Raw genomic sequence first — 8433 nt, forward strand, 5'->3', positions numbered from 1 at the left:
GGAATACTCAGATACACAAAAACTTAAATTGAAGCTTTAGTTCATATAAATGTTGCCACAATAAATATTTTACTTATATAGAACTATTTATTACCCTGGTAATAGACTTCTAGAGAAGAAGAAGGCCAAAATACAATTTGGGAAATTGTAATGTATTAAAGTTTATTTTTTTAAAATTTCACACTCTTCTGTGCATTTTTTTCCTCAGCTTGAGTGAAACCATACACTGCTGTGCTAAAATATTTTCTTTTATTCAATATCAACTTTATCAGAAAAGATTTTTAACTTTGTTAATTTCTGCATAAGTATGTGTGTGTGTATATAAATGAGATAGATAAGTAGAAAGGGTGCCAGGAGTGGTGGCTCAAGCTTGTAATCCCAGCACTCAGGAGGCTGAGGCAGAAGGAGTGCCAGGAGTTTGAGCAGCCTGCGTTACACAGTGAGTTTAAGGCCAGCCTGAACCATTTAGTGAGAGCCTGTCTCAAAAAAAAAAACAAACCAAAACCATCACCACCACTGCTAACAACAACAACAAAAGATAGGTAGAAATATGACAAAGAAAACCATATTTTTAAAAAAATGTACATTTGAGACAAACTACAGCTTCAAAACCGTTACCCAAGGTCACAATGGCTTTTTCTTTTCAAGGAAACTTGCTCCAAAAATTCCAAACTGTCTTAAAGATGTATTAAGCCTGGGAGACTTCTATTATTCACTTTATACTGAGCCTGTGCCTTTCCTCTCCCAGATCTCCATCCTCAAGGAAAAAACACCATTAAGTGGGCAGCACATCTCTAAACCTCAAATACACGCAAATATTTGCATTCTAACCTAGTCCACCAAATGGATAGCCTGACAGACCGTAGGAACACACACACTGGATCATCCATCTTAAAGACACCCCCCAAACCACACAAAACCTTCATTTCCAGACTATGATGTCTCTCTTTTAAAGGCATCTATTCTCTCTGAATGCTGAGGTCCCTATTTCCTCTTTGGCAGACTCCCTTGGACCCTGTCTGGTGACAAAAAATATCTTTGTAAATTTTGAAAATTGTCTTTTCTATTTTGATTGAAATAATATAGCAATTTTTGCCTCCGTTTTTTATTTTTGTGCATGTTAACTTAATCCATTTGCACTTCTACTCTATTAACATTTTCCTTTAGTAAAAAACAAATTAAAAATACCCTTGTTTTGCCATGGTGATATGAATCACAAAAAACTGTTTTCATATTGTATCACAAAACAACTGCATCTTCAACATTGAACATTTTAGCTGAATTTTCAATAGAATAAGTAACAAGATGCTATTTTTTCCTTTGATAGGGTAAACTTCTAAAAACTTTGTATCGATGCCATGAGTTTGGTGAAAGAAAGTAAAATTGAGCCATCACTGGAATTAACAAATTTTTTTATTTGAAGAATGCAATATGATTGATGTAAAACTGTTCTCACTTATTCTTTGTGAAATTTTTCTACTACATTAAACACAATAACATCTATCACCTCATTTGTAATAAATGTACATGAAAACTTGGAATAAAATAAATGACATTAACTTTGTAAAATAAAGATTAGTACTAAATTAAAAGTCATGTTCTACTGAGAGGTGCAAATACACTCTCTGTAGATGTATATGTTAAATTGTTGTCTTCAGGCCTAAGTTTCTTCAATGAACTGCTAAGTTTCAAAATATATATTTATGCCCCTTTCACAGATTTACTTCTGACTTTATATAGTCAGTCAATTATACAATGGACCCTTGATTTATGAACTTGATCAGTCCCCGAGGGCTGGTTGTAAGTCAATACAGCTGAGGTCAGGATTTTTACCTGGGTACATGCTATAGATCACAAAAGGCAGATGAATCTTCCATTAACCTAATTAACCCAAGTTGTTTTATTGTCAGGCCAATCATAACTTGAGGGTCCATTGTATTAGTTTGGCTCCCGTGGTAGATGGTAAATGTCTCAAAACATTTTTGTTAGTTTCATATGCATAATCAACTTTCTGAAGAAATGCAAAGTCAGTTTGTCATGAATAATCATGTTCATTTTTTATCTCATCATAACTGAGTTTATTAGAAAATAAAAGAATTACCAACAACAAAATTGTTATGATTAGCATCATACAATAAATAACAGATAGCAAGACCACTGGAGCTAATTTCATTTAAGGTTGGCAAACTCCTGCCAGCTTTTGTAAATGCGGTTTGATTGGAACACAAACACTTTCTTTTACTTATAAGCATTGTATATCATTACAATAGAAATTACATGACCCATATGGCCTGAAATAGTTACTAAATGGCTTTAAAGAAAAATGTTTGCTGACCTCTTCTCTATTTGCAACATAGTGGGGCTGGCAGCCTGTATTTTCAGTACTTTTTTTTTGGTACCGGGGATCGAACTCAGGTCCTTGTGCTTGCAAGGCAGTCACCAGAACCACTGAGCTAAATTCCTGGCCCTCAGGACATATTTTATACACACCTAATCCAAAGTTTCTCAACTTTGGCACTACTGATTATTTGGGGTTAGACCAGGTGCCAGTTTCACCTTTTCACGTGCAACAACCAAAAATGTCTATAGACATTGCCAGGTCTCCTCGGGTGGGCAAAATTGCCCCCCACCCCGCTGAGAATCACCAACCTAGTTTAAAACTTCCCACTGATCCTACATATTGTGACATGTCAATTCCACCCAAGAATTGGTTGGTACTCCAAGAGGCCAGCAGGGACAAAGCACTGTTGACTACTTTTCTCACCAGCTTCCTACGCCAGTGGGCATTAGCTGTCTCTCATCATCGGTGAACCACGCAGCACTGAGTCATCGAGTGCCCTGCGTTCTGTCCTTGGAAAGTGTGTGTTAATTGCTTTATATCTGAATTGCCGGGAAATGAGTCATTGCTAATCAATTTTAGATGTAATTAGAATTAAAGTGAGAACTTGGTTCCCTGCCTGTATATTTTAAACACTGCTAGAGGAGATTATGGAGGAGGCTTTAAGTATGAAGTGGAGGTCCACCAAAGCATGTGAGCTGAAATGGTTAATAGATACTGTATAGAAAATGCACTACAAGATTTCTATCTGCCTAAATCTATAAATTCCTCCACTATATTGTATGAAGAAACCTTCAGCATCTCAACTTCCTCTTATGCTTCCCCTCTTCTTGAGTCCATGAAGAAGAGGGCCAGTCCATGTATCTTAAGATAGCACAATGAAAACAGAATCTCCTGGCAAGTGGTTTCTAAACAGTGAACTCATCCTGATCCGGTATTTTGTTCTGCTTTCCTTGGTATAGCACCCACTAAACCTATTCTGATTCTTGACGATATGCATTAGTGAATATGCAATTTTCCAACTGGACTCTCTGCTAGGACATGATTCTAGCTCAGGTGTGGCAATAATCAGAAGTAGTGGTAAGAATTCAGGAGAATTTTTATGGGGACTGGGGTACTGTGTTATCTGAGTCCTACAATATGTCCCAACCCTACTTCTTGGAATCCCACTCTCTCCTAATTCAAATATAAATTTTATGTACAAAATGTAGTAAACCAAGTTTTTTATGCAGCATCTTAAGAACCAAAATTAGAGTTTTGTTTTCAACTACCTCATCCCAGTGGCTACAAGTGATGAACTGTTTTTAAGAAAACCATAGGAATTCCACAAAAGTTGTTATTATCTTCACATAAGACACAAAGAGTCTGAGGTTGCCGGTTTCTTTCACCTGTCAAGTTCAGCTAGAAAGAACTAGCTTATACTGCAAATTTTCAATTCCTTAAGCCTTTCATATTATTCTATGACAACTACCATCAGTTACCTCAGAGATTTGCCAAAAGCAAGCATGTTATTTCTTAGGAGCACAGATAATCATTTAATTAGCTGTTTGTTTAATTGATGCATGTCCTGGACTGTTTCAGCATCAGACATCAACAACACTGGAAGAGATTAGCCTGAAATTCTCCCCTATTTTTCTGAGGATCTGTTACTTTCAACAAGTTCTGGCACTGATTTCTCGATCAAGTCGGTTATTAAGGAGAAATGACATTCAGTATTGGGACTCACTTTCTGTGTGCTATGATGGCAACGGCAGTCCCATCTTCCTTCTTCTGCTAAGATGCCAAATTTCCCCACAGAATGCATCAATCCTTAAGTATGGCTGGTGCCACCTCTCTCTGCAAAGTCCCCCAAGAAACAGACTCAGGCCAGGGGCAGCAAAATGGTGGAGCAGAAAAAGAAGATTATTGAAGACAAATCTTTCAGTCTAAAAAATGTAAAAGAGCAAAGCAAGAGAAGTTTATCAAGACTGTCCGTCACCAAGTTAAATTTAGTTGAAAAAAATCATGTCAGGTAGCATGAAGTGAATCTGAAGAGAAAGTGAAGAAAGATGACAAGAGAAATTTGCAGGACCTAAATGAGCTGTTGAAACCAGTAGTTGCTGCTCAAAGAATAATTAGAGGTACAGATCCCGAATCTGTGATGTGTGCTTCTTCAAGCAAGGACAGTGTACTAAAGGAGATAAGTCCAAGTTCACTCATGAAGTGACTTTGGAGGGAAAATGTGAAAAATAAAATGTTTATATTATTCCAAGAGATACTTGAACTTGAAAAAGATACAGTGAATAATTGGGATGAGAAAAGGCTTGAAGAAATAGTAAACAAGAAGCATGGCGAGGCAGAAAAGAAAAAGCCAAAAACTCAAATAGTCTGCAAACATTTCCTCAAAGCTACTGAAAATAGCATGCATAGTCTGGGGTGTGCCCAGGAGGGGGTGATAATTCTAAGTATTTCCATGTGCTTCCTCCTGATTTTGTGTTGCAAAATGATAAACAGAGAGAAGAGAAAGAAGATGAAACTTCATTAGATGATCTCATTGAAAGAGACTCTTCTGCCCTAGGTCCAAATGTTACCAAAATCACTAGAATCTTTTCTTGCATGGAAGAAAAGAAAAAGACAAGAAGAGATCGATAAACTTGAACAAGATAGGGAAGGAGAGAAAGTTGACTTCAAAGCAAGGAAGGCACTCACGAGGTGGTTGCGAGGTGTTTGAATTCTGTCTTGAACTGAACTGGTCAACGATGACAAGGAAGCAGATGATACAAGCCGCACTCAGAGAATAAGTGGTGATGAGGCTGATGATCCATGAGCATAAGTGACCTCGATTTGAGCCTGTACATCCCAAGTGACATAGATGAGACAGGTACAAATGTAGCCAGTCTTGAAAGATTCAGCCCGTATGCTTCACATAGAGATAAAAACGAACTAAGTGAAGCTTCTGGAGGTAGGGCCAAGAGTGGTGTGCAAAGTCGCTTGGAAGAGGACAATGAAGTAGAAAGACAGGAAAATGGGACTATAGCAGCTGTTCCTATTGATGAAAATCTTTTTACTGAGGAAGATCTGGATGAAGTAGAAGAATTAAACATACCTGATCTAGAAGACCGACACAAACAAGTCAATGAAAAAATTAAGTCAGCTCAGCGTGAGTTGAAATTGACTACATTCAGTTTTTTTTTTTAACCTAGAATCAACAGCATGTTTATTTCCCATGCTGGTTCTGGTTCTGGAGGGATTACTCTTCTAAAAAGGAATATTCTCCCTATATCTTCTTTTCTGACTTTGGCTACATCTTCTAATAAATTTATAGTAGTTCACGATAAATTGAAAATATGAAGGTCATTGCAGAAAATGATTGCTGTCACTGTCCACCCAAGTAGGTAGTATAACTGATTTCCAGCTTTTGGTTTTCACTGGGTGTGTGCTATTATCAAGAACAACATAAACTTCTATTTAAAATTCCTTTCATTTGATGCAGTTTTCTTTTTCTTTCTTTCTTTTTTTTTTTGTGTGTTTTGAGACAGGGTCTCACTATGTAGTTGAGACTGACCTGGAACTCACTGTGTAGCCCAGGCTAGTCTCGAACTCACAGTGATCCTCCTGCCTCAGCCTCCCCAGTGCTGGGATTACCCATGACTGGCTTGATGCAATTTTCAATAAGTGATTTCCTTTCCTTTGTATTTACATGTTTTAAAGACTCCTAGAAGGTAAGCATTGTATTTTGTAAAGGAAACTACACGTGCAGATTCAGTATTGTACATATTTGGACAATTAGATGAACAATTTGAAATGGTACGTGAACCTGACAGGACCAGCTGCACTGCCTTGTGTTCTCCCTAATCTTTTGTGCCAATAAAATTGTAAATAAAGACAAAATAAAAAAACATTCAGAAGTAGTTCTTGTTATTGCTCAGAGGGCAGGAGAATTTGTCTTGAAGCGAAAACTTCTAGTAGAATCTGAAACCGTACTGCAAAACACACTTGATGAACTACTGCTACTAAACACTCAATGGAGGAAGCACAATGTCACTACCCTTGCGCTAGATCAGTGGCAGAGACTTAACTTTGCAGCCATCAGGAAGCTGCTGTCATTGTCATGACTAGACCCTAGACACATCTTCAGATGAAATGAAAGTAGATTTGAAGCCATAGTCTCAGATGGGTACCTCTCCTTGACAAGACAGATCACATCTCTGCATTGTACCTGCAAGTAGGGCTGTGCACTCCTACTTTTTTACTCTTAGTTTGGGAAGTTGGGGTCAGAAATGTGGATTTGCTTGTTGGATTATATATTGGTGTATACGCCACCATACCAAAATTTAGTGGCTAAAAGCACTAACAATTTATTTTGCTCACAAATATGAAATCTGGGCAAGGATCTCAGGGGACAGTTAAGTGTTTCATTCAGTCTAAACTGGGAGCTAGAATCTGAGATTTTAGTTTTTCACATGTCTGCTGATCGGTTGATAGCTTTTAGACTGAGACTTGTGCTGAAGCCATTCACCAAAATAATTACACTCATCTTCTCCATGAAGAACCTAACTCTTTACCCTACACAACCTTCCTTCTACATTAACCAGACTTTCAACACTCGATTGCTTTATTAGTATACTTTTAGTATTCCAGTAGACTGTTCTGCAGGAATATAAAAGTTGCAAGTAAAATTGTTCTTATCAGTATGTGCCCCTAAGTCTCATCATGCTTCATTATAGGAGTTTACATCTTAAGGTTCTTTGAGGCCTGTGGGTCAAAATGCTCTCCATGTAGTGTCCACCAATCTTAAAATGCTTACTCAATCTTAGTCAAGCCCCTATACTAAAAGATCCACCATAAGCCAAACTCCCAACTCTCATTGTAGCATAAGGCCTTGTTCTCCCTATCTGAGACTATGAGGCTGTGACATATCACTTTAAACAATATACTTATCTTAGTCTTTCCAAATTGTCATTCTGCTAATATTTGGGCAGCCAGCATTGACACCACCTATCTTGGGCTTTTTAAAAATATGGTGACTAGATTTCAAAAGTGAGCATCGCAAAGAAGAGTGCTATGTAGGGGTGATACATCCAATCTTTTGTAACCTAAGATCACAAACCACACAGCATCATTTCTGCTACTTTCTAGTCACTGAGGTAACTTTCTAGTAACTGAGGTAACTCCTCCAATTAGAGCAAAAGGAATTAGATCTCATCTTTTGACGGGAGGAATCAAGAATTTTCACACAGGTTTGAAAATCTGCATTCCCCGGCTAAAGACTATCCAAAGCTAATGGGCAGCCATGAATATGAGTACTGTAGTGGATGCCTCCTGCCAAAATAGTGATCAGATTTACCTTAGAAAATGGGGTTGTAGAAGGATTTTTTTGTCCATATTTTCTGGATTTTCTTCAATTAGCACTTACTTGTTGATTTAAAAAGATGTACAAATACATGTTTGAATTTAAATTTGAAAGTCAAGCATGAAAATACAAAAGAATACTTATGGCCTGAAATTTTAAGTTTTATTGAGATCTAATTTATATACATAAAATTCATTCATTTTTTGTGTGCAATTAAATGTTTTTCAGTAAATTAATGGTTTACAACCATCACCCAAATCCAATTTTAGTACTTTTCCATCACTCCAGTAAGGCTCTTCATGGTCATTTTCAGTCAATCCTCATTTTTACTCCCAGCCCAAGGAAAACACTACAGAATTTCTGTCTTTACAGGTTTGCCTAGTCTGGACATTTCATATTGATAGACTCACACGATATGTAGTCTTCTGTGTTTGGCTTCTTAGCAAAATGCTTTTGAGGTAGATTCATGTTAGAGCATGTATCAGTATTCGTCCCTTTTAATTGCTGAATAAAATACCTTTGTTATGGATATTCCATAACTTATTTATCCATTCTCTAGATCATGAACATTTTAATTGCTTCTGGGTTTTTTGACTATTATAAATAATAGAGCTATGAACATTTGTATACAGTCTTTCCATGAACACTGTTTTTGTTTTTCTTCGGTAGATACACAGGAGTAGAATTTCTGAGTTGTGGGGTAAATTCATGTTTACGTTTTAAAGATAGTGCCAAACTTTTTCCAAAGTTGCTGTACCATTTT

The 8433-nt window shown here is 37.1% G+C and overlaps 1 pseudogene; it reads left to right on the top strand.

Moving 5' to 3' along the window:
- The first annotated feature begins 3216 nt into the window (after positions 1–3216).
- Positions 3217–6432, top strand: LOC104870555 (annotated as a pseudogene).
- The last annotated feature ends 2001 nt before the right edge of the window (positions 6433–8433 follow it).

This window comes from Fukomys damarensis, unplaced genomic scaffold, assembly GCF_012274545.1.
Source record: "Fukomys damarensis isolate Sample0158 unplaced genomic scaffold, DMR_v1.0_HiC HiC_scaffold_39, whole genome shotgun sequence".
Taxonomy (NCBI): domain Eukaryota; kingdom Metazoa; phylum Chordata; class Mammalia; order Rodentia; family Bathyergidae; genus Fukomys; species Fukomys damarensis.